Source organism: Lolium perenne, chromosome 1 (genome assembly GCF_019359855.2).
Source record: "Lolium perenne isolate Kyuss_39 chromosome 1, Kyuss_2.0, whole genome shotgun sequence".
NCBI lineage: Eukaryota > Viridiplantae > Streptophyta > Magnoliopsida > Poales > Poaceae > Lolium > Lolium perenne.
Genome location: NC_067244.2, coordinates 137,081,071 through 137,106,681, shown reverse-complemented (window position 1 = coordinate 137,106,681; position 25,611 = coordinate 137,081,071).

Genomic DNA, 25,611 nt, shown 5'->3' with positions numbered 1-25,611 from the left:
ACGAAGCTTCCAGAAGACCGAAGATGATACGAAGTGGGGCCACGAGGTGGCCAAACACTAGGACGGCGCGGCCTGGCCCTTGGCCGCGCCGGCCTGTTGTGTGGGGCCCTCGTGTGGCCCCCGACTCTGCCCTTCCGCCTACTTAAAGCCTTCGTCGCGAAACCCCCAGTACCGAGAGCCACGATACGGAAAACCTTACTGAGACGCCGCCGCCAATCCCATCTCGGGGGATTCAGGAGATCGCCTCCGGCACCCTGCCGGAGAGGGGAATCATCTCCCGGAGGACTCTACACCGCCATGGTCGCCTCCGGATTGATGTGTGAGTAGTTCACCACTGGACTATGGGTCCATAGCAGTAGCTAGATAGTTGTCTTCTCCTTATGTGCTTCATTGTCGGATCTTGTGAGCTGCCTAACATGATCAAGATCATCTATCTGTCATGCTATATGTTGTGTTTGTTGGGATCCGATGGATAGAGAATACTATGTTATGTTGATTATCAATCTATTACCTATGTGTTGTTTATGATCTTGCATGCTCTCCGTTATTAGTAGAGGCTCTGGCCAAGTTTTTACTCTTAACTCCAAGAGGGAGTATTTATGCTCGATAGTGGGTTCATGCCTCCATTAAATCTGGGACAATGACAGAAAGTTCTAAGGTTGTGGATGTGCTGTTGCCACTAGGGATAAAACATTGATGCTATGTCCGAGGATGTAGTTATTGATTACATTACGCACCATACTTAATGCAATTGTCTGTTGTTTGCAACTTAATACTGGAAGGGGTTTGGATGATAACCTGAAAGTGGACTTTTTAGGCATAGATGCATGCTGGATAGCGGTCTATGTATTTTGTCGTAATGCCCAATTAAATCTCACAATACTCATCATGTCATGTATGTGCATTGTCATGCCCTCTCTATTTGTCAATTGCCCAACTGTAATTTGTTCACCCAACATGCTATTTATCTTATGGGAGAGACACCTCTAGTGAACTGTGGACCCCGGTCCATTCTTTTAATCGAATACAATCTACTGCAATACTTGTTCTACTGTTCTCTGCAAACAATCATCATCCACACTATACATCTAATCCTTTGTTACAGCAAGCCGGTGAGATTGACAACCTCACTGTTTCGTTGGGGCAAAGTACTTTGGTTGTGTTGTGCAGGTTCCACGTTGGCGCCGGAATCCCTGGTGTTGCGCCGCACTACATCTCGCCGCCATCAACCTTCAACGTGCTTCTTGGCTCCTACTGGTTCGATAAACCTTGGTTTCTTACTGAGGGAAAATTTGCTGCTGTACGCATCACACCTTCCTCTTGGGGTTCCCAACGGACGTGTGTCTACACGCCATCACATCTCGTGATGATCGGGTGTGATAGAATCAACAAGTGCATACAACGGGTGCAAGTCAGTTTTGCACATGCGGATACTAAGGTGGCCTTGACGAGCCTAGCATGTACAGACATGGTCTCGGAACACGTGATACCGAAAGGTAGAGCATGAATCATCTGATTGATATGATGAACACTTTGAGTGTTCGCCATTGAAATTACACCTTGTCTCGTGATGATCGGACTTAGGTGTGGTGGATTTGGTTCGTGAGATCACTAAGACAATGCGAGGGATATTGTTTTGAGTGGGAGTTCACCTAGATTTTTAATTATGTTGAATTAAAATTTGAACTCAATTTGTCATAAACTTAGTCTAAACTATTGCAAATATATGTTGTAGATATGGCGTCCCCAATCAATTTTAACCAGTTCCTAGAGAAAGAAAAGCTTAAGAGCAACGGTAGCAACTTCACCGACTGGTTCCGTCATGTGAGGATTTTCCTCGCTGGCGGAAATCTGCAATATGTGCTTGATGCACCGCTAGGTGACCCTCCTGCAGAAACAGAAACCGATGAAGTAAAGAATGTTTACGCGACTCGGAAAACTCGGTACTCTCAAGTACAGTGTGCCATCCTATGCAGTCTGGAAGCCGATCTTCAAAAACGTTTTGAGCACCACGATCCACATGAGTTGGTCAATGAGTTGAAAACTATCTTTGAAACTCATGCGGCCGTGGAATGCTATGAAGCATCGAAACACTTCTTCAGTTGCATGATGGAAGAGGGTAGCTCCGTTAGTGAGCACATGCTCGTTATGACCGGGCATGCGAAGAAACTCAGTGACTTGGAAATAGTTATTCCTAACGGTAAGGGATTAATCGTATCCTTCAATCACTGCCACCTAGTTACAAGAACTTTGTGATGAACTACAATATGCAGAACATGAACAAAGAGTTACATGAACTCTTCGCCATGCTTAAAGCTGCTGAGATTGAGATCAAGAAAGAGCACCAAGTGTTGATGGTCAACAAGACCACCAGTTTCAAGAAACAGGGCAAGTCTAAGGGAAAATTCAAGAAGGGTGGCAAGAAAGCTGCCACGCCTCCTATGAAACCTAAGAACGGCCCTAAGCACGATCTTGAGTGCTATTCTTGCAAGGAGAAGGGACAACTTAAGCGTAATTGCTCCAAGTATTTGGCGGATCTGAAGAGCGGCCTTGTCAAGAAGAAGAAAGAAGGTATATCTGATATACATGTTATAGATGTTTATCTCACTGGTTCTCGTACTAGTACCTGGGTATTTGATACTGGTTCGGTTGCTCATATTTGTAACTCGAAACAGGAACTAAAGAATAAACGAAGACTACTGAAAGATGAAGTAACGATGCGCGTTGGAAACGGATCCAAAGTCGATGTGATCGCTGTCGGCACACTTCCTCTACATCTACCTTCGGGATTAGTTTTAAGCCTAAATAATTGTTATTTTGTACCCGCGTTGAGCATGAACATTATATCTGGATCTTGTTTAATGCAAGACGGTTATTCATTCAAGTCTGAGAATAATGGTTGTTCTATTTTTATGAATAATATCTTTTATGGTCGAGCACACACGAAAAGAATGGCTTATTTCTGTTAGATCTCGATAGTAGTGATACGCATATACATAACATTGATGCTAAGCGAATTAAATTGAATGATAATTCTACTTATATGTGCCTTGTCGTCTTGGTCATATTGGAGTGAAACGCATGAAGAAACTCCATACCGATGGATTACTTGAATCACTTGACTTTGAGTCACTTGATAGATGCGAAGCATGTCTAATGGGAAAAATGACTAAGACTCCATTTTACGGTATGATGGAACGAGCTCTGACTTATTGGAAATCATACATACCGATGTATGCGGACCAATGAGTGTAGCATCGTAGTGATGGTTATCGTTATGTTCTAACCTTCACAGATGATCTGAGTAGATATGGGTATATCTATTTCATGAAACATAAATCCGAAACTTTCGAGAAGTTTAAGGAATTCCAAAGTGAAGTAGAAAATCAACGTAACAAGAAGATTAAATTTCTACGATCTGATCGCGGAGGTGAATATCTGAGTTATGAGTTTGGCATGCATTTAAAGAAATGCGGAATACTTTCACAATTGACACCACCGGGAACACCACAACGAAACGGTGTGTCCGAACGTCGTAATCGAACTCTCTTAGATATGGTTCGTTCTATGATGTCTCTTACTGATTTGCCGTTATCATTTTGGAGTTATGCATTAGAGACAGCCGCATTCACTTTAAATAGAGCACCATCAAAATCCGTAGAAACGACACCGTATGAATTATGGTTTAATAAGAAACCTAAGCTGTCGTTCCTTAAAGTTTGGGGTTGCGAAGCCTATGTAAAAAAGTTACAACCGGACAAGCTGGAACCCAAAGCGGAGAAATGCGTCTTCATAGGATACCCTAAGGAAACTATAGGGTACACTTTCTATCACAGATCGGAAGGCAAAATCTTTGTTGCTAAGAACGGAACCTTTCTTGAGAAAGAATTTCTCACTAAAGAAGTGACTGGAAGGAAAGTAGAACTCGATGAGATTGATGAATCTTTACTCGTTGATCAGAGTAGCGCGATCTGGAGCTGTTCTGTGCCGCCTACACCGACAACGAGAGGAAGCTAATGATAATGATCATGAAACTTCGAACGAGGAAACTATCGAACCTCGCGGTCGACAAGGGAACGTGCCACTCCTGATTGGTATGATCCTTGTCTAAATGTCATGATTGTGGACAACAATGATGAGGACCCTGCGACGTATGAAGAAGCGATGATGAGCCCAGATTCCAACAAATGGCAAGAAGCCATGAAATCCGAAATGGGATCCATGTATGATAACAAAGTGTGGACTTTGGTAGACTTACCTGATAGCCGCAAGGCTGTCGAGAATAAATGGATCTTCAAGAGAAAAACAGATGCTGATGGTAATATTACTGTCTATAAAGCTCGACTTGTCGCAAAGGGTTTCCGACAAATTCAAGGTGTTGACTATGATGAGACTTTCTCACCTATAGCGAAGCTAAAATCTGTGAGGATTTTGTTAGCAATAGCTGCATTTTTCGACTATGAAATTTGGCAGATGGATGTCAAAACGGCGTTCCTTAATGGAGACATTGAGGAAGAGTTGTATATGGTACAACTCAAAGGTTTTGTCGATCCTAAAAATGCTGACAAAGTATGCAAACTTCAGCGTTCAATCTATGGACTGAAGCAAGCATCGAGAAGTTGGAACCGACGCTTTGATAAGGCGATCAAAGACTTCGGGTTTATACAGTGTCATGGAGAGGCCTGTATTTACAAGAAAGTGAGTGGGAGCTCTGTAGCATTCCTGATATTATATGTAGATGATATATTATTGATTGGGAATGATATAGAACTATTAAGCAGTGTAAAAGGTTATTTGAATAATAGTTTTTCAATGAAAGACCTTGGTGAAGCATCGTATATATTAGGCATCAAGATTTATAGAGATAGATCAAGAAGCCTAATAGGGCTATCACAGAGTACATACCTGGACAAGATTCTAAAGAAGTTTAGAATGGACGAAAGTAAGAAAGGGTTCTTACCTATGTTACCAGGCAAGGTCTTGAGTAAGACTCAAGGTTCGGCTACGGCAGAAGAAAGAGAAAGGATGAGTCAGATCCCCTATGCTTCGGCAGTAGGCTCTATTATGTATGCCATGCTATGTACTAGACCGGATATAGCACATGCTGTTAGTTTGACTAGCAGATATCAAAGTGATCCAGGAATGGAACACTGGACAGCGGTCAAGAATATCCTGAAGTACTTGAAAAGAACTAAGGATATGTTTCTTTGTTATGGAGGTGACCAAGAGCTCATTGTAACAAGTTACACCGATGCAAGTTGGAACACTGATCCTGATGACTCTAAGTCACGGATGCAGGTACGTGTTTATATTGAATGGTGCTGCGATGGCTGGGCAAGCTCGAAGCGGTGCACGGTGGCGAAGTCTTCAAGCGAATCGAGTACATAGCGGCTTCAGAGGCTTCATCAGAAGCGGTATGGATGAAGAGGTTCATTGTAGAGCTCGGTGTGGTTCCTAGTGCATTGGACCCACTAGTCATCTACTGTGACAACATGGGTGCCATCGCCAATGCACAAGAACCAAGGTCACACAAGAGGCTGAAGCATATCAAGCTACGTTACCACTCGATTCGCGAGTACATCGAAGATGGAGAAGTAAAGATTTGCAAAGTACACACTGATCTGAATGTAGCAGATCCGTTGACTAAAGCTCTCCCTAGGGCAAAGCACGACCAACACCAGAATGCCATGGGTGTTAGGTACATTACAATGTAATCTAGATTATTGACTCTAGTGCAAGTGGGAGACTGTTGGAGATATGCCCAAGAGGCAATAATAAAAGTGGTTATTATATATCTTTATGTTTATGATAAATGTTTATATACCATGCTATAATTGTATTAACTGAAACATTGATACATGTGTGATATGTAAACAACAAAGAGTCCCTAGTATGCCTCTTAACTAGCTTGTTGATTAATGGATGATTAGTTTCATAATCATGAACATTGGATGTTATTAATAACAAGGTTATATCATTATATGAATGATGTAATGGACACACCCAATTAAGCGTAGCATAAGATCACGTCATTAAGTTATTTGCTATAAGCTTTCGATACATAGTTACCTAGCCCTTATGACCATGAGATCATGTAAATCACTTATACCGGAAAGGTACTTTGATTACATCAAACGCCACTGCGTAAATGGGTGGTTATAAAGGTGGGATTAAGTATCCGGAAAGTATGAGTTGAGGCATATGGATCAACAGTGGGATTTGTCCATCCCGATGACGGATAGATATACTCTGGGCCCTCTCGGTGGAATGTCGTCTAATGTCTTGCAAGCATATGAATAAGTTCATAAGAGACCAGATACCATGGTACGAGTAAAGAGTACTTGTCAGGAGACGAGGTTGAACAAGGTATAGAGTGATACCGATGATCAAACCTCGGACAAGTAAAATATCGCGTGACAAAGGGAATTGGTATTATATGTGAATGTTTCATTCGATCACTAAAGTCATCGTTGAATATGTGGGAGCCATTATGGATCTCCAGATCCCGCTATTGGTTATTGGTCGGAGAGAGTATTCAACCATGTCCACATAGTTCGCGAACCGTAGGGTGACACACTTAAGGTTTGATGTTGAAATGGTAGAACTTGAATATGGAATGGAGTTCGAAGTATTGTTCGAAGTCCCGGATGAGATCCCGGACATCACGAGGAGTTCCGGAATGGTCCGGAGAATAAGATTCATATATAGGAAGTCATATTCCAAGTTTGGAGATGATCCGGTGCATTTATGGAAGGTTCTAGAAGGTTCTAGAAAAGTCCGTAAGAAATCACTTTGGAAGGCGGAGTCCCGAAGGGACTCCACCACCCATGGCTGGCCAACCCTAGTGGGGGAGTCCAAGGTGGACTCCACCCAAGGTGGCCGGCCACCCCCTCCCAAGGGAAGGTGGGAATCCCACCTCAAGTGGGAGTCCTAGCTTGGGTAGGTTTCATGCCATATGGAAGGTTTTGGTTTGGGGTCTTATTCGAAGACTTGTAGACTAACTCTTGGGTGTTCCACCTATATAATGAGGGCAAAGAGGAGGGGGCCGGACACACACCAAAACCATAGTGGCCGCATGATGTCTACGTTCCCCCTCCTTTCCTGTAGACAGTGTTGGGCCTCCAAGAGCAGAGGTTTGTAGAACAGCAGCAAGTTTTCCCTTAAGTGGATCACCCAAGGTTTATCGAACTCAGGGAGGAAGAGGTCAAAGATATCCCTCTCATGCAACCCTGCAACCACAAAGCAAGAAGTCTCTTGTGTCCCCAACACACCTAATAGGTGCACTAGTTCGGCGAAGAGATAGTGAAATACAGGTGGTATGAATATATATGAGCAGTAGCAACGGTGCCAGAAAATAGCTTGCTGGCGTGTAGTTGATGGTGGTAGTATTGCAGCAGTAGTAACGCAGTAAAACAGTAAACAAGCAGTGATAGCAGTATTTAGGAACAAGGCCTAGGGATTACACTTTCACTAGTGGACACTCTCAACATTGATCACATAACAGAATAGATAAATGCATACTCTACACTTTTGTTGGATGATGAACACATTGCGTAGGATTACACGAACCCTCAATGCCGGAGTTAACAAGCTCCACAATAATGCTCATATTTTAGTAACCTTTAGTGTAAGATATATCAAAAGACTAAACCAAGTACTAGCATAGCATGCACACTGTCACCTTCATGCATATGTAGGAGGAATAGATCACATCAATATTATCATAGCAATAGTTAACTTCGCAATCTACAAGAGATCATGATCATAGCATAAACCAAGTACTAACACGGTGCACACACTGTCACCTTTACACACGTGCAGGAGGAATAAAACTACTTTAATAACTTTGCTAGAGTAGCACATAGATAGTAGTGATACAAAACTCATATGAATCTCAATCATGTAAAGCAGCTCATGAGATTATTGTATTGAGGTACATGGAAGAGAGATGAACCACATAGCTACCGGTACAGCCCCAAGCCTCGATGGAGAACTACTCCCTCCTCATGGGAGTAGCAGCGGTGGCGAAGATGGCGGTGGAGATGGCAGCGGTGTCGATGGAGAAGCCTTCCGGGGGCACTTCCCCGCTCCGGCAGCGTGCCGGAACAGAGACTCCTGTCCCCCAGATCTTGGCCTCGCGATGGCGGCGGCTCTGGAAGGTTTCTGTGGGTTTCGTCGAACGCCTCGAGGTTTTTAGGTCAGGGGCTTTATATAGGCGAAGAGGCGGCGCCAGAGGGTCGAAGGGGTGCCCACACCATAGGGTGGCGCGGGCCCCCCTGGCCGCGCCGGCCTAGGGTTTGGTGGGCCTGTGCCCCCTCCCTGGTGGTTCTCGTGTGTTCTGGATGCTTCCGGGTAAAATAGGAACCTGGGCGTTGATTTCGTCCGATTCCGAGAATATTTCGTTACTAGGATTTCTGAAACCAAAAACAGCAAAACGAGAAGCGGCACTTCGGCATCTTGTTAATAGGTTAGTTCCAGAAAATGCACGAATATGACATAAAGTGTGCATATAACATGTAGAAATCATCAATAATGTGGCATGGAACATAAGAAATTATCGATACGTCGGAGACGTATCAGCATCCCCAAGCTTAGTTCTGCTCGTCCCGAGCAGGTAAAACGATAACAAAGATAATTTCTGAAGTGACATGCCATCATAAACTTGATCATACTATTTGTAAAGCATATGTAGTGAATGCAGCGATCAAAACAATGTATATGACATGAGTAAACAAGTGAATCATAAAGCAAAGACTTTTCATGAATAGCACTTCAAGAGAAGCATCAATAAGTCTTGCATAAGAGTTAACTCATAAAGCAATAATTCAAAGTAAAGGCATTGAAGCAACACAAAGGAAGATGAAGTTTCAGCGGTTGCTTTCAACTTGTAACATGTATATCTCATGGATATTGTCAATGCAAAGTAATATAACAAGTGCAATATGCAAGTATGTAGGAATCAATGCACAGTTCACACAAGTGTTTGCTTCTTGAGGTGGAGAGAAATAGGTGAACTGACTCAACATAAAGTAAAAGAAAGGTCCTCCATAGAGGAAAAGCATCGATTGCTATATTTGTGCTAGAGCTTTGATTTTGAAAACATGAAACAATTTTGTCAACGGTAGTAATAAAGCATATGCATCATGTAAATTATATCTTATAAGTTGCAAGCCTCATGCATAGTGTACTAATAGTGCCCGCACCTTGTCCTAATTAGCTTGGACTACCGGATCATCACAATGCACTGTTTTTACCAAGTGTCACAAAGGGGTACCTCTATGCACTTTGTACAAAGGTCTAAGGAGAAAGCTCGCATTGGATTTCTCGCTATTGATTATTCTTCAACTTAGACATCCATACCGGGACAACATAGACAACAGATAATGGACTCCTCTTTTATGCATAAGCATGTAACAACAATTAATAATTTTCTCATTTGAGATTGAGGATATGTGTCCAAAACTGAAACTTCCACCATGGATCATGGCTTTAGTTAGCGGCCCAATGTTCTTCTCTAACATATGCATGCTTAACCATAAGGTGGTAGATCGCTCTTACTTCAAACAAGACGGACATGCATAGCAACTCACATGAAATTCAACAATGAATAGTTGATGGCGTCCCCAGTGAACATGGTTATCGCACAACAAGCAACTTAATAAGAGATAAAGTGCATAATTACATATTCAATACCACAATAGTTTTTTAAGCTATTTGTCCCATGAGCTATATATTGCAAAGGTGAATGATGGAATTTTAAAGGTAGCACTCAAGCAATTTACTTTGGAATGGCGGAAAATACCATGTAGTAGGTAGGTATGGTGGACACAAATGGCATAGTGGTTGGCTCAAGTATTTTGGATGCATGAGAAGTATTCCCTCTCGATACAAGGTTTAGGCTAGCAAAGTTATTTGAAACAAACACAAGGATGAACCGGTGCAGCAAAACTCACATAAAAGACATATTGTAAACATTATAAGACTCTACATCGTCTTCCTTGTTGTTCAAACTCAATACTAGAAATTATCTAGACCTTAGAGAAACCAAATATGCAAACCAAATTTTAGCATGCTCTATGTATTTCTTCATTAATGGGTGCAAAGCATATGATGCAAGAGCTTAATCATGAGCACAACAATTGCCAAGTATCACATTACCCAAGACATTTATAGCAATTACTACATGTATCATTTTCCAATTCCAACCATATAACAATTTAACGAAGGAGAAACTTCGCCATGAATACTATGAGTAGAAACCAAGGACATACTTGTCCATATGCTACAGCGGAGCGTGTCTCTCTCCCATAAAGTGAATGCTAGGATCCATTTTATTCAAACAAAACAAAAAACAAAAACAAACCGACGCTCCAAGAAAAAGCACATAAGATGTGATGGAATAAAAATATAGTTTCAGGGGAGGAACCTGATAATGTTGTCGATGAAGAAGGGGATGCCTTGGGCATCCCCAAGCTTAGACGCTTGAGTCTTCTTGATATATGCAGGGGTGAACCACCGGGGCATCCCCAAGCTTAGACTTTTCACTCTTCTTGATCGTGTTGCATCATACTCCTCTCTTGATCCTTGAAAACTTCCTCCACACCAAACTCGAAACAACTCATTAGAGAGTTAGTGCACAATATAAATTGACATATTCAGAGGTGACACAATCATTCTTAACACTTCTGGACATTGCATAATGCTACTGGACATTAGTGGATCAAAGAAATTCATCCAACATAGCAAAAGAGGCAATGCGAAATAAAAGGCAGAATCTGTCAAAACAGAACAGTTCGTATAGATGAATTTTAAAAGGGCACCAGACTTGCTCAGATGAAAATGCTCAAATTGAATGAAAGTTGCGTACATATCTGAGGATCACTCACGTAAATTGGCATAATTTTCTGAGTTACCTACAGAGAATTTTGCCCAGATTCGTGACAGCAAAGAAAACAGTTTCTGCGCAGTAATCCAAATCTAGTATTGACTTTACTATCAAAGACTTTACTTGGCACAACAAAACACAAAACTAAGATAAGGAGAGGTTGCTACAGTAGTAAACAACTTCCAAGACACAAATATAAAATAAAGTACTGTAGCAAAATAACACATGGGTTATCCCCCAAGAAGTTCTTTTCTTTATAGCCATTAAGATGGGCTCAGCAGTTTTAATTATGCACTCGCAAGAAATAGTAGTTGAAGCAAAAGAGAGCATCAAGAGGCAAATTCAAAACACATTTAAGTCTAACATGCTTCCTATGCATAGGAATCTTGTAAATAAACAAGTTCATGAAGAGCAAAGTGACAAGCATAGGAAGATAAAACAAGTGTAGCTTCAAAAATTTCAGCATATTGAGAGGTGTTTTAATAACATGAAAATTTCTACAACCATATTTTCCTCTCTCATAATAACTTTCAGTAGCATCATGAGCAAACTCAACAATATAACTATCACATAGAGCATTCTTATCATGAGTCTCATGCATAAAATTATTACTACCCACATAAGCATAATCAATTTTATTACTAATAGTGGGAGCAAATTCAACAAAGTAGCTATCATTATTATTTTCATTATCAAATATAGGAGGCATATTGTAATCATAATCAAATTTATCCTCCATAACAGGCGGTACCAAAAGACTACTATCATTATAATCATCATAAATGGGAGGCAAAGTATCATCAAAGTAAATTTTCTCCTCAATGCTTGGGGGACTAAAAATATCATGCTCATCAAAGCCAGCTTCCCCAAGCTTAGAATTTTCCATATCATTAGCAACAATGGTGTTCAAAGCGTTCATACTAATATCATTGCTACTAGCATGCAAATAAGATTCCATGGGTTTTTTAATTTTCGCATTAAACCATTCATGTCTTGACTCAGGAAATAGAATAAAAAGCTCACAGATGTTGTCCATTATGCCTTACTAGTGTAAACAAGAAACAAAAAGTTGCAATTGCAGGATCTAAAGGAAATAGCTTCGAGCACAAACACAATGGCGCCAGAAAAGAAATCTTGTTACACAGGCAAAGTATGAGTGCCTTTTTACCTTTCCTCCCCGGCAACGGCGCCAGAAAATTAGCTTGATGTCTACGTTCCCCCTCCTTTCCTGTAGACAGTGTTGGGCCTCCAAGAGCAGAGGTTTGTAGAACAGCAGCAAGTTTTCCCTTAAGTGGATCACCCAAGGTTTATCGAACTCAGGGAGGAAGAGGTCAAAGATATCCCTCTCATGCAACCCTGCAACCACAAAGCAAGAAGTCTCTTGTGTCCCCAACACACCTAATAGGTGCACTAGTTCGGCGAAGAGATAGTGAAATACAGGTGGTATGAATATATATGAGCAGTAGCAACGGTGCCAGAAAATAGCTTGCTGGCGTGTAGTTGATGGTGGTAGTATTGCAGCAGTAATGCAGATAAAACGATAAACAAGCAGCGATAGCAGTATTTAGGAACAAGGCCTAGGGATTACACTTTCACTAGTGGACACTCTCAACATTGATCACATAACAGAATAGATAAATGCATACTCTACACTTTTGTTGGATGATGAACACATTGCGTAGGATTACACGAACCCTCAATGCCGGAGTTAACAAGCTCCACAATAATGCTCATATTTTAGTAACCTTTAGTGTAAGATATATCAAAAGACTAAACCAAGTACTAGCATAGCATGCACACTGTCACCTTCATGCATATGTAGGAGGAATAGATCACATCAATATTATCATAGCAATAGTTAACTTCGCAATCTACAAGAGATCATGATCATAGCATAAACCAAGTACTAACACGGTGCACACACTGTCACATTTACACACGTGCAGGAGGAATAAAACTACTTTAATAACTTTGCTAGAGTAGCACATAGATAGTAGTGATACAAAACTCATATGAATCTCAATCATGTAAAGCAGCTCATGAGATTATTGTATTGAGGTACATGGAAGAGAGATGAACCACATAGCTACCGGTACAGCCCCGAGCCTCGATGGAGAACTACTCCCTCCTCATGGGAGCAGCAGCGGTGGCGAAGATGGCGGTGGAGATGGCAGCGGTGTCGATGGAGAAGCCTTCCGGGGGCACTTCCCCGCTCCGGCAGCGTGCCGGAACAAAGACTCCTGTCCCCCAGATCTTGGCCTCGCGATGGCGGCGGCTCTGGAAGGTTTCTGTGGGTTTCGTCGAACGCCTCGAGGTTTTTAGGTCAGGGGCTTTATATAGGCGAAGAGGCGGCGCCAGAGGGTCGAAGGGGTGCCCACACCATAGGGTGGCGCGGGCCCCCCCTGGCCGCGCCGGCCTAGGGTTTGGTGGGCCTGTGCCCCCTCCCTGGTGGTTCTCGTGTGTTCTGGATGCTTCCGGGTAAAATAGGAACCTGGGCGTTGATTTCGTCCGATTCCGAGAATATTTCGTTACTAGGATTTCTGAAACCAAAAACAGCAGAAACGAGGCGGCACTTCGGCATCTTGTTAATAGGTTAGTTCCAGAAAATGCACGAATATGACATAAAGTGTGCATATAACATGTAGAAATCATCAATAATGTGGCATGGAACATAAGAAATTATCGATACGTCGGAGACGTATCACCGCACCCCCCATAGTGGCCGGCCACCACCCCCTCTCCCAAACCCTAGCCGCCCCCTCTCCTCCACCTCTCCCGCATACGCTTAGCGAAGCTCTTCCGGAGATCTCCATCGCCACCGCCACCACGCCGTCGTGCTGCCGGATTCAAGGAGGAGCTACTACTTCCGCTGCCCGCTGGAACGGGGAGAAAGACGTCGTCTTCATCAACACCGAATGTGTGACCGAGTACGGAGGTGCTGCCCGATTGTGGCACCGTGATCAAGATCTTCTACGCGCTTTTGCAAGCGGCAAGTGAACGTCTACCGCAACAACAAGAGCCTACTCTTGTAGGCTTTGGAAATCTTCAAGGGTGAGACTCGATCATCCCCTCGTTGCTCCCGTCTTCTAGATTGCATCTTGGCTTGGATTGCGTTCTCGCGGTAGGAAATTTTTTTTTCTATGCAACGAATCCCTACAATAAAGTGGTGGAGAAAGTTGAAGCCATCGAGTTAGCGCTGCCAACTATCTGTAAAAGTCTGAATAATCTGGGATACAAGTAGGGTGAAAACGGATCGGGTGTAGGAATTGCATAAATCTGCTCACTGTTTCATTTTTAATTTTTTCTGTAACTTCGATTGAGCTGAAATTTTAACCACTACTACAACTTTTCATAACCTACACAACCATAAAATACGAGATCATTCTGAGGTGTTTAGGTCGGGTAAAAGCAGTATGTATGTAGTAAAGTTTTCTGGCAAATTTGAGTTTGAATTGTGCAGTTCAAGTTGGGAGAGGAGAACAACGATGATGAAACTAATGTGCAAGAAGGGATGAAAGGTATGACACCCTGGAAAATGTATCCCGCAAGAATATGGCCAAATAATGTGGAGAATTTGAATAACAATAAAAGATTCGATATATTGAAACGATTCATAGTTCATACAAGTATAGAAGACCACCATCTACTCATCATCTCTAAATATTGAGACGATCAACATGGCTACCGAGACAAATAATATATCCATTATTCATATAATATGACATAGTTAATATCTTTGAATCTGTAATCGCATTTCGACAAATAATATGTCCACTATTATTAGAAAAATGTGTGGAATTTAAATAAAAATATAATAGAAAGATTTAATATATTGATCGCAACGATTCATATGTTCATACATAGAAGGCACACACGACACCACACACCACACCACCATGCATCTACTCATAAATATTACGTTCGAGGCGATCCAACTGGCTATTGTAACCAAGTGTCCGGAAATGCCTCCTACCTAGCTCGAAGCCGAGGCTAGCGCCGAGAGCGGCATACTGCAGTTGCTTATGGCTCAACGGAATATCGCCCCATCCAAAAATCAGTGCCTCTTCTTCTGCTAATTCCTTGGTGGTCTTCGGCGGTTTGTTCTTCTTATTAAACTTCTTCTTCTCCTCGAGATCTGTCCCAATATAATGATTTACCAAATCATAGAAACTCGGAGTCTGCATATTTGGGACGGGGTTCCGGAGGATCTGTTGGAGGTTAATCGTATACGGAACACCAATAATTCCTTAGGTACGCAACATATTCACATCATTGTGGATTGCCGCGCCACAGAATTCGATGTTCTTGTCCGCAAGGAAATCAATGAAAAGTTGTGGCACTTCATCGGCATGAACTATTTGGAAGACCAAATGTGGTGACCCGGCATACCACTGCATGGTGTAGTATGCAAGTCTGATATAACACCAATGAAACACTGTTCCACTAGTATTATATCGCTCAGAGTGGTACAACAGAAACATATGCGGGTCCAAGGCATGTCTATAGAATTACAACACTGACTCTGTTACATAAGATCATCACAGCCTCCTACTTTACAATGAGGTAAATCTGCAAATAAACTCCAGGAGAACGACTCGTAGTCTAATCCTATCACGAACTCTATTGTAGAGTATTTGACTAGCTAAAGAGGCTAAGAATAGATTCTGGCTAAGTAGGAGCTAGGTTGAGGAAGCTAGTTCCTTTCTACTGCTAATCTAGGTTTTCTCCTTGTTGGATGACGTATCTGACTCCGCTGACAGGGTCCTATCTCGTGAAGTAGTTGTTGGCTCCTCGGTCTTCGAGTTGCACTGTAGATCCTCCTTCGATGTCTCCATATCTAAGCAGGGGATTTAAGAGTGGGATGAGTACGAGCGTACTCAACAAGTTCATTATAGGAAAGAGGTGTTTAATGCACTAGCTACGGCATTAGACCAGAAAGTCTATTACCAATGCAGGTTTTCATAATCATTTCTTCAAAAGGTTGCTTTTATTCAGAAGAGCTATGTCCGTCAGCCTTCACCGGTTTACTAGAACTTCATGGAGCTCCTTTCCGGCGTTCGCGATTCCATATCCCGAACGAGGAGTGACAGGTCACGGTTCTTTACACTCTGCAGAGGTGTGTTGCTTTACCCATAAGAGATCTTAACCTTGGTGCCAACCGAGTCTAGTTCTCGTCCACACTTCCTTTGGTGTGAGGCCCGGTATAAGGTCTAGCCAATCATGTTCCTCCGCTACCTCGAACACCCACCCTTTGTTGCATACCCCGACCCTGGGTCCTCGTCGGTCCTCTTATACCACTTAAGGATGGACCCCGACCACGACAACAGTTTGGGACTCGTTAACCAAACTCCTTCGCCGGTAGCTGCAACCCATCATAGACCGCAATACCGTGGGGACTTTAGGCTTCCCCAGCCCACCGCTTGCACTTCGAGCGACAAGTGTCTACGGACTATGCCGTGGGGACTTAAGGCTTCCCCAGCCCACCGCTTGCCCTGACAGATACAAGTGTCTACGGTAAAGCGCATCCGTTGATGAACGAGAGGTGGAAACACTTTTGACTACTCCGTCCCACTCCGGATCTTATGGTTAACACGGATATTACGGCACAAGAATCACTGGCGACATTTGTTGTTTAATCCTAGATGGATATAAACCCTTGCAATGGAACCTCCACCATATCAACACAATCCATGGTTCCATTGCCCACCACATAGTCATATTCATAGTTATGAAAGTAGTGGTTTTGATTTTTATGCAATAGTGATAACCATAATACTTTGCAAGTAATTTGATAGAAATACTCAAATGACATGAGCAAGTGATGAACTTGCCTTTCTTGACTGCAAGATTATGCAGGCAAGGTCTTCGATACGTAATAACTCCAAATTCTGAAATAGCATCATCGTCCGGTAAGGACGATGTTTAAAAGATTGGCAAGGATGCAATAATGCATAAGAATGAGATGCAATTGCTCTAAACGTGACCTAACCCCGATGATTTAGGATTAGTGAGTGGTAATGATTGGTTTAGGGTGTGTTGCACTTTTAGAGTGATTCACAAACAAGGTTCTTATTCAGGGTTGTGTTGTTTTAGAATTATAAGCAGATGGCAAAATGAATAGTAACCATCATACACAACCAGGAATAGTAGCTGTATAATAAGTAGAGAGCAGTTGTCAATTTTAAGTCCTATAATACATGGTTGATGGTTACTTATTATATAATTCAAAAGAATAACTTTTGAAGAACATGTTCTTTGATGAAGAACAAGTATGATAATTAGGTTTGTGGGGTTCTATGGTTTTCTATGGTTCTAATTGGTTTCTGGAGTAAGTAGTAGATGGATCACAATCTAGTTGGATTCATCAATACCTAGGGCTTGTAAGGTTGAGTTAAGCCTAGGTATCCTAAGCAATTATTCATACAAGGTTGCTATCAAGGTTAATTTATCTGACTGGTGATTGCTAGCTAGGGTTTATAGGTTCTTATCAGCAGGGTTGATGATGATTCTTTATTTACTTTAAAAGAATAACTTTTGAAGAACATACTTCTTAAATAATAAGAAGTATAGCAATTAGGTTGAGGTTGTTTAGGTTTGCTATTTAATTTCCTAAGTAAAGAATGGTTGGTTCCTAAATAGGATGGTTCCTAAGTATTTCACACTAGTAGGGTTTAGTGGAGTGTGGTTGGTTAATGCAAGATAATAAGCATGGTTGCTATTTGGGTTCATCACAATGATGTGATGCTAGGCATGGATAATTAAAGATGAGGGTTTTGGTAATGGAAGTTAGGGTTTAGATTTGGTTGATCCTACTTGATCAACTAGGTTGAGTAGGTATGCATATATTAAATTATTGGTAATAAGACTCCTAGATTTTATGTGAGCATAGCAAGTATTAATTTGCTAATTATGGTTCTATGAATACAAAAGGAAAAATATCATGATCACTTATTATAACCTAGGTTTAGGTTTATTAGCAATTTAAGGTTCACATTAAATAATAGGGCTAGGGTTCCTAATGGAATTAGGATTTTAGGTTTCACATGTAATGATGGTTTGTAATATCATTCAATATGGAATTGGGGTTTGCTATTTACCATATAGTACTATGGTTAATAACTTCAATTTAAGGTTGAAGTTTTTAGTAACTTGTAAATAAAATAATATTGAATTTGGCATTTTATTCTTTTTAACCAATTAATAATTAGGGTAATTATTAATCAGGGTTTAAATTTCCACTAATAAAGATTTAATAAAATAACAAATAAAGAAAAATAGCTTTAATGTTTTCTTTATTTTTCTTACTGGTTTTTATTTATTTTAAAAGGTTTTACTATTTATTGAATTTTAATTCAATTTAGAATTAAAGAAAAGGCTTATTTAATAAGTATTAAATAATGAATTTCTATTTAAAAATATAAATTTCTTTTTATATTTTTATTGAATAGATTTTTCTTTTATAATAATTTTGATATCTTATTTGTATTTTTCTGAGCTTTTATGAATTTTCTACATTATTTCAAAGTTTCAGGCATTTTCTGTAATTTGAAATTAAACTGAAATATTAAACGTACCTGGCTCACTTACCCACAGAGTCACTGACTCGTGGGCCAGTGTCCACGTCCACTGCCACGTCTCATTTGACCGAAGTCAAAATTGACTAGGTGGCACTGGGCTTGGTGACCGGCGGGCAGTGGCGAAGATCGCCGGCGCTGGGCTACTCCCGCGACCGCGCGCGGGTACTGGCTCGATTCAGGGCAGCGCGTGGAGCCATAAGGTAGCGGCGCCGCCCCCGATTGGTTGCCGGAGTATCTCCGACGAGCACAAACTACGGCGGCGCACGACGGAATACGGCGGTGGCAGGCTACGGTGCATGCTAGGACCAATTAGGGAGCTTGGGAGATGCGTGTGCTCACCCACGTTGCGCAGGAATGCTCAGGTGAGGCGGAAACGGCCGGACGGCGACGATATCATCCATGGCCGCGGCGGCAGTGGTCGGAGGAGATGGCCAAATTCGTCGGAATGGAGGCTTCCCGGCAAGCATGCGTTGACGAGGGGGTTGCTGGCGACCAGGCGAAGCTCCAGAGCCTCACGGCGGTGCTCGAGGTGGCCCTAATCGGCGATGGCGAAGATGGCCGGGCGGCTAGGGTTTGAGAAATTTGGGAAAATCGAAGAACAGGATCCAGGGAGGCTTCGGCCAGGTATTTATAGGGTTGAGGGTAGACATCGACGGACGCGCGGTCCACAATGGCGGCCGGGACGTGGAGCTCGTCGTCGCCGTGGCGTTCTCCTGTGCGTCCGGTGGCGAAGACGAAGACGGCGCCCTCCTCGCTCTTATCCGCACGAAGCGGTACATGGGCTGGCATGGGCCGTGGTGCTGGGTTGCCCAGGTGGGCTGCTGCTGGGCTTCTCCGGCCAGGTAAGCTCTTTCCCCTCTCTTTCTTTTATCTATTTTCCTTTTTCTGTTTTATAATTCTGTTTAGAATTTAAATTTGAATTCTGTTCTATTTTGCAGGTCTTACTTATTTGAAACATATAAGGATTAGTTCAAGAGACTGCAAGGTCTTGAGTGGTGTATTTGCAAATTTAATGTGGCACCATAACATTGGTTTAATTATTATTATTGGTATTTGAATTTCAATACCCCTATGGACATGAATTTGAATCTTATCTTTGGGATTATTCAAATTGTTTTCCAATTGGTAGTTTTCTTACTTAGTAATATTTCTTGTTTTATTTGGTATTGTTTTGCAAGAAATAAGTTGCCAAGTAAGGTTTGTTTATGGAGTTCTATTAAGTAAGTGACTAAATGGTATGATTTCATGTGCTAAAAAATATCTCTAAGGACTTGATCTCTCATTTGAGATTGTTGGTCACTAGCACATGAATTTATGTGAGCACTTGCTTGTTAAGGTCTTGTGAGGTTTATCTTAATTTCTATTTCAAGTTTAATACTGGTACTATTATTTTAATAACACCTCGAAATACTTAGAGTAGGTATTACTCTCATCAGGGTTTGGTTTTGATTCTAATGATAAGTGGTTGATTACCACTTATGGGTTTGAATTATTAAATATAGCACAAGGTTAATCTTTGGTTCATAATTGAAACCAAAGATATAGTTTGTGAGCAATTTCTAAGGTTCTAATGAGATTCACCTAATGGCAATTGATTTGAATCTCATCTATGGCCTGGTTTGTTTTATGATCACCATAGTGATACATAAACTAGGGTTGAGGTTTAATTCAAGGTGGTGAGATGATATGACACCATATTGCATGTGCTAGGGTTAATCTCCCCTAACCAAAATAATATGGTTACTTTCTTACTTGCTTCTGTGCTCATTTAATTACTAAGGATTTGAGAATTGGTTTTATCTTCTACCAATTACCTACAATTATTATCCTTAATTTATCATTAAATTAACTACATTGGTTATAGTTCTTTTTATAGTTAACTTTGGTCTTATGGATGAATGGTTTCTCACCATATTAAGCATGGAGTTTTACTCTAAGGTTTTCTTAGGTTCTTTAATTTATGAGACATAGATATGGTAGGATTCTACTTATGATTACCAAGTGATTCACAAGTAAAAGATAATATATAAACCTAGGGTTGCTTACTAGTTATCTTCCTATAATTTCATGTGGGAATGAAATCTACTTATTCTAGTAGGGTTTAGCTTATCCTCACATACATCAAGTTCTTAGGGTTTATGATCATTCACCAATTGATAATGATCAAGGTTTGGCTTCCTAAAGTATCTCTTATGAAATGAGTTTCTCACTTCTATGATCAAGCATTGTCTTGATCCACTAGGGTATAGTACTTCTATTTCACTTTCTAGAATGGAACTTCTATGGTTGCCTCTAAAGTTTATATCTCAGGAGAATGCCTAAGATATTATGTTAAGGTTCTACTCAACAATGATGATATGATCATCTGGTCATAAGAATAGTTCTCTCTCCCAAATCCAGGTGTTGCCTCATCTATTTTTAGTGTAACTCCATAGCTTGAGTTCTCTCATATAGGAATGGTTTATTCTAGGGTTTATGGTGTACTCCTAATATTTATTTAGGTTGCTGAGCTAAGGATTCAATTGTCTAACTTAGTTGGATTAATCCAACCCTTATTTCACTAATTCATGGATATAGTTTTATTCCTCTTGGTATTTGGTTATCTCACCACTCCAAGATGAAATGGTTTACAACCCAATACTTTAGTTCAAAGATTGTCCTCTATTCATTTATAGGTAAAGCTATAATTGATATGAATGGGCTCTCTCACTTGGGAAGGACTTGAATAATATTCTAAGGTTTCTCTTTAAGATGATGATTTGAATACTTGGATGCATATCCAAGGTTTAGCTCAAGGTTTGTTGCTTCTCTAATAATTATTGTAGAACTCTCATCTCTCTTGGTTTGATGTATAATAATTTGAAACAGGGAAGAATATGTACTTCTTGAGTGGATCTCCTTGTTATGTTTCTAAAGTTAAGTACAATGGATATCAAAGGGTTGATGATAAGAGCATGGATTAGTTTAAGACATGGAGAAGATAAGTGAAGAATAGTTTCTCCAATTATTGTTACTTGATTTCCAATTAAATGGATGTTCATATGTTATGGCAAGGAATTCCATATTATGATCTTTTATAAGATCAAGCAATTGATCATTGAGTAAAGTGTTGTTGTGTTGATTATTAGTTCCATTTGATCTAACCCCTTAGATCAAATCATCTTTACCCAAAACAAGGTTTTATCAAAGTCACATTGAGGTTTATAGCGCTTGACTTGATGAGCTACTTCAATTCCACCAAGGTCAAGTGAAACTTCAGTTACTGTGACTGTTTTACTTTAAAGCGCGAAAATTCCCCAGATTTTCTATGCATGAATGCAATGCACACATCTGTTTCCTCTATTTTTGTAACCCCAATACCTGGGATATTACAGTATCTACCCCTTAAACTAAACTTCGTCCTCGAAGTTTGATAACTCTCACGTTTTGGAGTGTGGATCTGACTTGTGCAGAATACATCTTTCTCAAACTCCTTGGTGATCCCACTGGATATAATTGAATATATCCCTTGTCCAGACTCTTCCTGGAATCCATTAGAGTTTGTCTCTGAACCATGGTTCTTACTTTGAATCTTTGATTTCTTCTAACTCTATAAGCTTGTTTCCTTTCTTATTGAAGATTCAATGATTGAGACTTCTTCTGGTGCTGCTGGTCTTATTTGAGGGCTAATTTGATAATAAACTCCTAATTGCTAAATAGTTCTTTGTTTTCCCTTACTACCAAAAGTGCAGTAATGGTACTTGGTAAGGCACTTACCATGGAAATGGTTGTGATGGTTTATTTTCCTAGGAATGGATTAGACTCATTTAGTCCATCCAATCATGGTTTATAGTTGATGCTTATAACTATTTTGGATTCTTTAGGTTCCATGAAAGGAATCATTCTATTAGTCTGTGGTTCTGGTATGGTCAATTTCCTTCGGTCTTTGGGTCTTCTTGGGCTTTATTTAGTCTCCTACAATCCTTCATCCAACTTCCTTAGCCTTAATTTACTTGGGCTATCATACTTCTGAGTAAATATTACTCACGTTCTCAAGTTACAGTCCACTTGTTATTTCCTCGAAGTATAAACCTCGGCTTCTGGTCTGACATCCTTCTGAAAGTAATGTCCAACAATCTTATGAAAATAAGATCGAACTTCCTCTCAGTTCAGACCTTCTTATTCTATCTTGCTCAAAATATTGAGTTATTGTACATCCAACTCAATCTTTACTCTACCCCTTAGAGTTTACTTATGGTCTTCAGCTCCTTTTCTTCCAACCATTGGATTAATGGTTAGAATATTGGTCTAGGTGTAACTTATGGTTTATATTCTTCTAAGGTCTTGTGAAGAATCCTTGTGATGTATCCACTTAGTTGTGGACATCCAATGTGAATCCTTCGACTAAATGATTATAGGTCATTGTTATTTGGTTAACAAAATTTTATTTGTTCACTACTTCTTGGTACAATTAATCCAATGATGGATTACTTGATACCAATTATGGCTATTTGTTATCTAAAAATGGATTCTATTATAGGTTTTGATCAATTGGTCTGGACATCTTCTACTTTATCTTCCAGTATTGATCCTATACCAATTGTGGTATTCTGATATCAACTATGGTCTTCTTATATCTGCTATGGGTTCATAGGTCATCTTCTTTTCTTTGAGGGTTTATTGTTGCAAGAAAACCACTAGCTAACACTATGATTATAGTATTCGAAGTGATTTCCCATGCATTCCCTCTTCCATAATGACTATGGTTCTACTTCTACTTCTCCATAATCATCATATTTCTCACCTTCATGCTTCTTATGTACTAAAGTACTCCTCTGTTGAGGTAAAGCATGAGTTTTGATTGGGACTTCCTTCAGAGTATTGTGGTTACTTCCCACAACTTTGCTTCCTTTCTCTGATGAACCTTCATCTTGTTTCAGAATTCGTCACTTCCTCACACGAATACCATTACCCTCTAGATCTATAACACCAAGTAAGGACTTGATATTGCAACATGCATTTGCATATCAAAGTCAAACTTCATGTATGGATCTAGTCAAACAATAAAAATCCAATAAAATCCAAGAAGATTCAGCTTTGTGCTTATAATACACACCATCATAAGCCTGAATAGAATAGTTGAGTAAGACATCTCTAAACATCAGGCTCTGATGTGTAGTATATAACACCACATAAGATAGGTTTATATCGTGATACTTAGCACGAATATGGGGATTTCTACTATTTATCTCAACATTTACCGTAATTGCACCTTTGCGATGTGATAAACTTGAAACAAAGTGGTTTGGGATGGTTAAGGTTAACCTAATTTTCTCTGGAAGTACGAACTTAGCCTCCATTTTGTTGAGGACTACTTCAATGATATGTCTGGTTCTAACATCACTATTCTAGACACATAACTATTGGAATATAGCTCCTATACTTCCAAGTTGTTGTATCGTAAGGCTATGGACCTAATGTTCTTGACACAGTTCCCATGGTTTTTGGAACATAATTCTTGCACTATTGTTTAGCACTTGGCTTCTTATTGTACTCCTCCAAAATACTTATCATGTTCTATTCCATCACATAATGATTCTCAGGTGAATCATATATGATTTCTATCTCTACCATGTAGATAGACATATTTTATTCCTATCTCTCTTCCTTACCTCCCATGATTGACTCATCATGGTCTATACTACCTCATATAACTCATAATTATCACTTACTATCAACTATTTCACAAGTTTGTATAGATTTTACTTACCCATTACTTAACTATAATATGTGTTGGTACACATCTTCCAATAGGATAGTTTCCTTATGGTTGTATCCTCTCTTTGGACTACCATGTATTGTATACCAACTGGGATCTACTCACCTATATTTTTAAGGACTTATTGATGTGCTACATGTTTAGGATTAGCTAACTAACTTCACTTAGTCTTGGTAAGTTGGGTAAGAAATGTTGACTCAAGTGTGTCAGGATTATTCTCAAGTGAATATCCATCTCAAGTCATAAGAAGTATTTGGTTTACCTAGGACAACTTCCTATAGACACTACCAATCCTATAGGTCTCCTTTAAAGGGTTTTAATCCTAGGGTCAAAGCATTTGCTCTGATACCAACTGTGGTGACCCGGCATACCACTGCATGGTGTAGTATGCAAGTCTGATATAACACCAATGAAACACTGTTCCACTAGTATTATATCGCTCAGAGTGGTACAACAGAAACATATGCGGGTCCAAGGCATGTCTATAGAATTACAACACTGACTCTGTTACATAAGATCATCACAGCCTCCTACTTTACAATGAGGTAAATCTGCAAATAAACTCCAGGAGAACGACTCGTAGTCTAATCCTATCACGAACTCTATTGTAGAGTATTTGACTAGCTAAAGAGGCTAAGAATAGATTCTGGCTAAGTAGGAGCTAGGTTGAGGAAGCTAGTTCCTTTCTACTGCTAATCTAGGTTTTCTCCTTGTTGGATGACGTATCTGACTCCGCTGACAGGGTCCTATCTCGTGAAGTAGTTGTTGGCTCCTCGGTCTTCGAGTTGCACTGTAGATCCTCCTTCGATGTCTCCATATCTAAGCAGGGGATTTAAGAGTGGGATGAGTACGAGCGTACTCAACAAGTTCATTATAGGAAAGAGGTGTTTAATGCACTAGCTACGGCATTAGACCAGAAAGTCTATTACCAATGCAGGTTTTCATAATCATTTCTTCAAAAGGTTGCTTTTATTCAGAAGAGCTATGTCCGTCAGCCTTCACCGGTTTACTAGAACTTCATGGAGCTCCTTTCCGGCAGCGTTCGCAGTTCCATATCCCGGAACAGGGAGTGACAGGTCACGGTTCTTTACACTCTGCAGAGGTGTGTTGCTTTACCCATAAGAGATCTTAACCTTGGTGCCAACCGAGTCTAGTTCTCGTCCACACTTCCTTTGGTGTGAGGCCCGGTATAAGGTCTAGCCAATCATGTTCCTCCGCTACCTCGAACACCCACCCTTTGTTGCATACCCCGACCCTGGGTCCTCGTCGGTCCTCTTATACCACTTAAGGATGGACCCCGACCACGACAACAGTTTGGGACTCGTTAACCAAACTCCTTCGCCGGTAGCTGCAACCCATCATAGACCGCAATACCGTGGGGACTTTAGGCT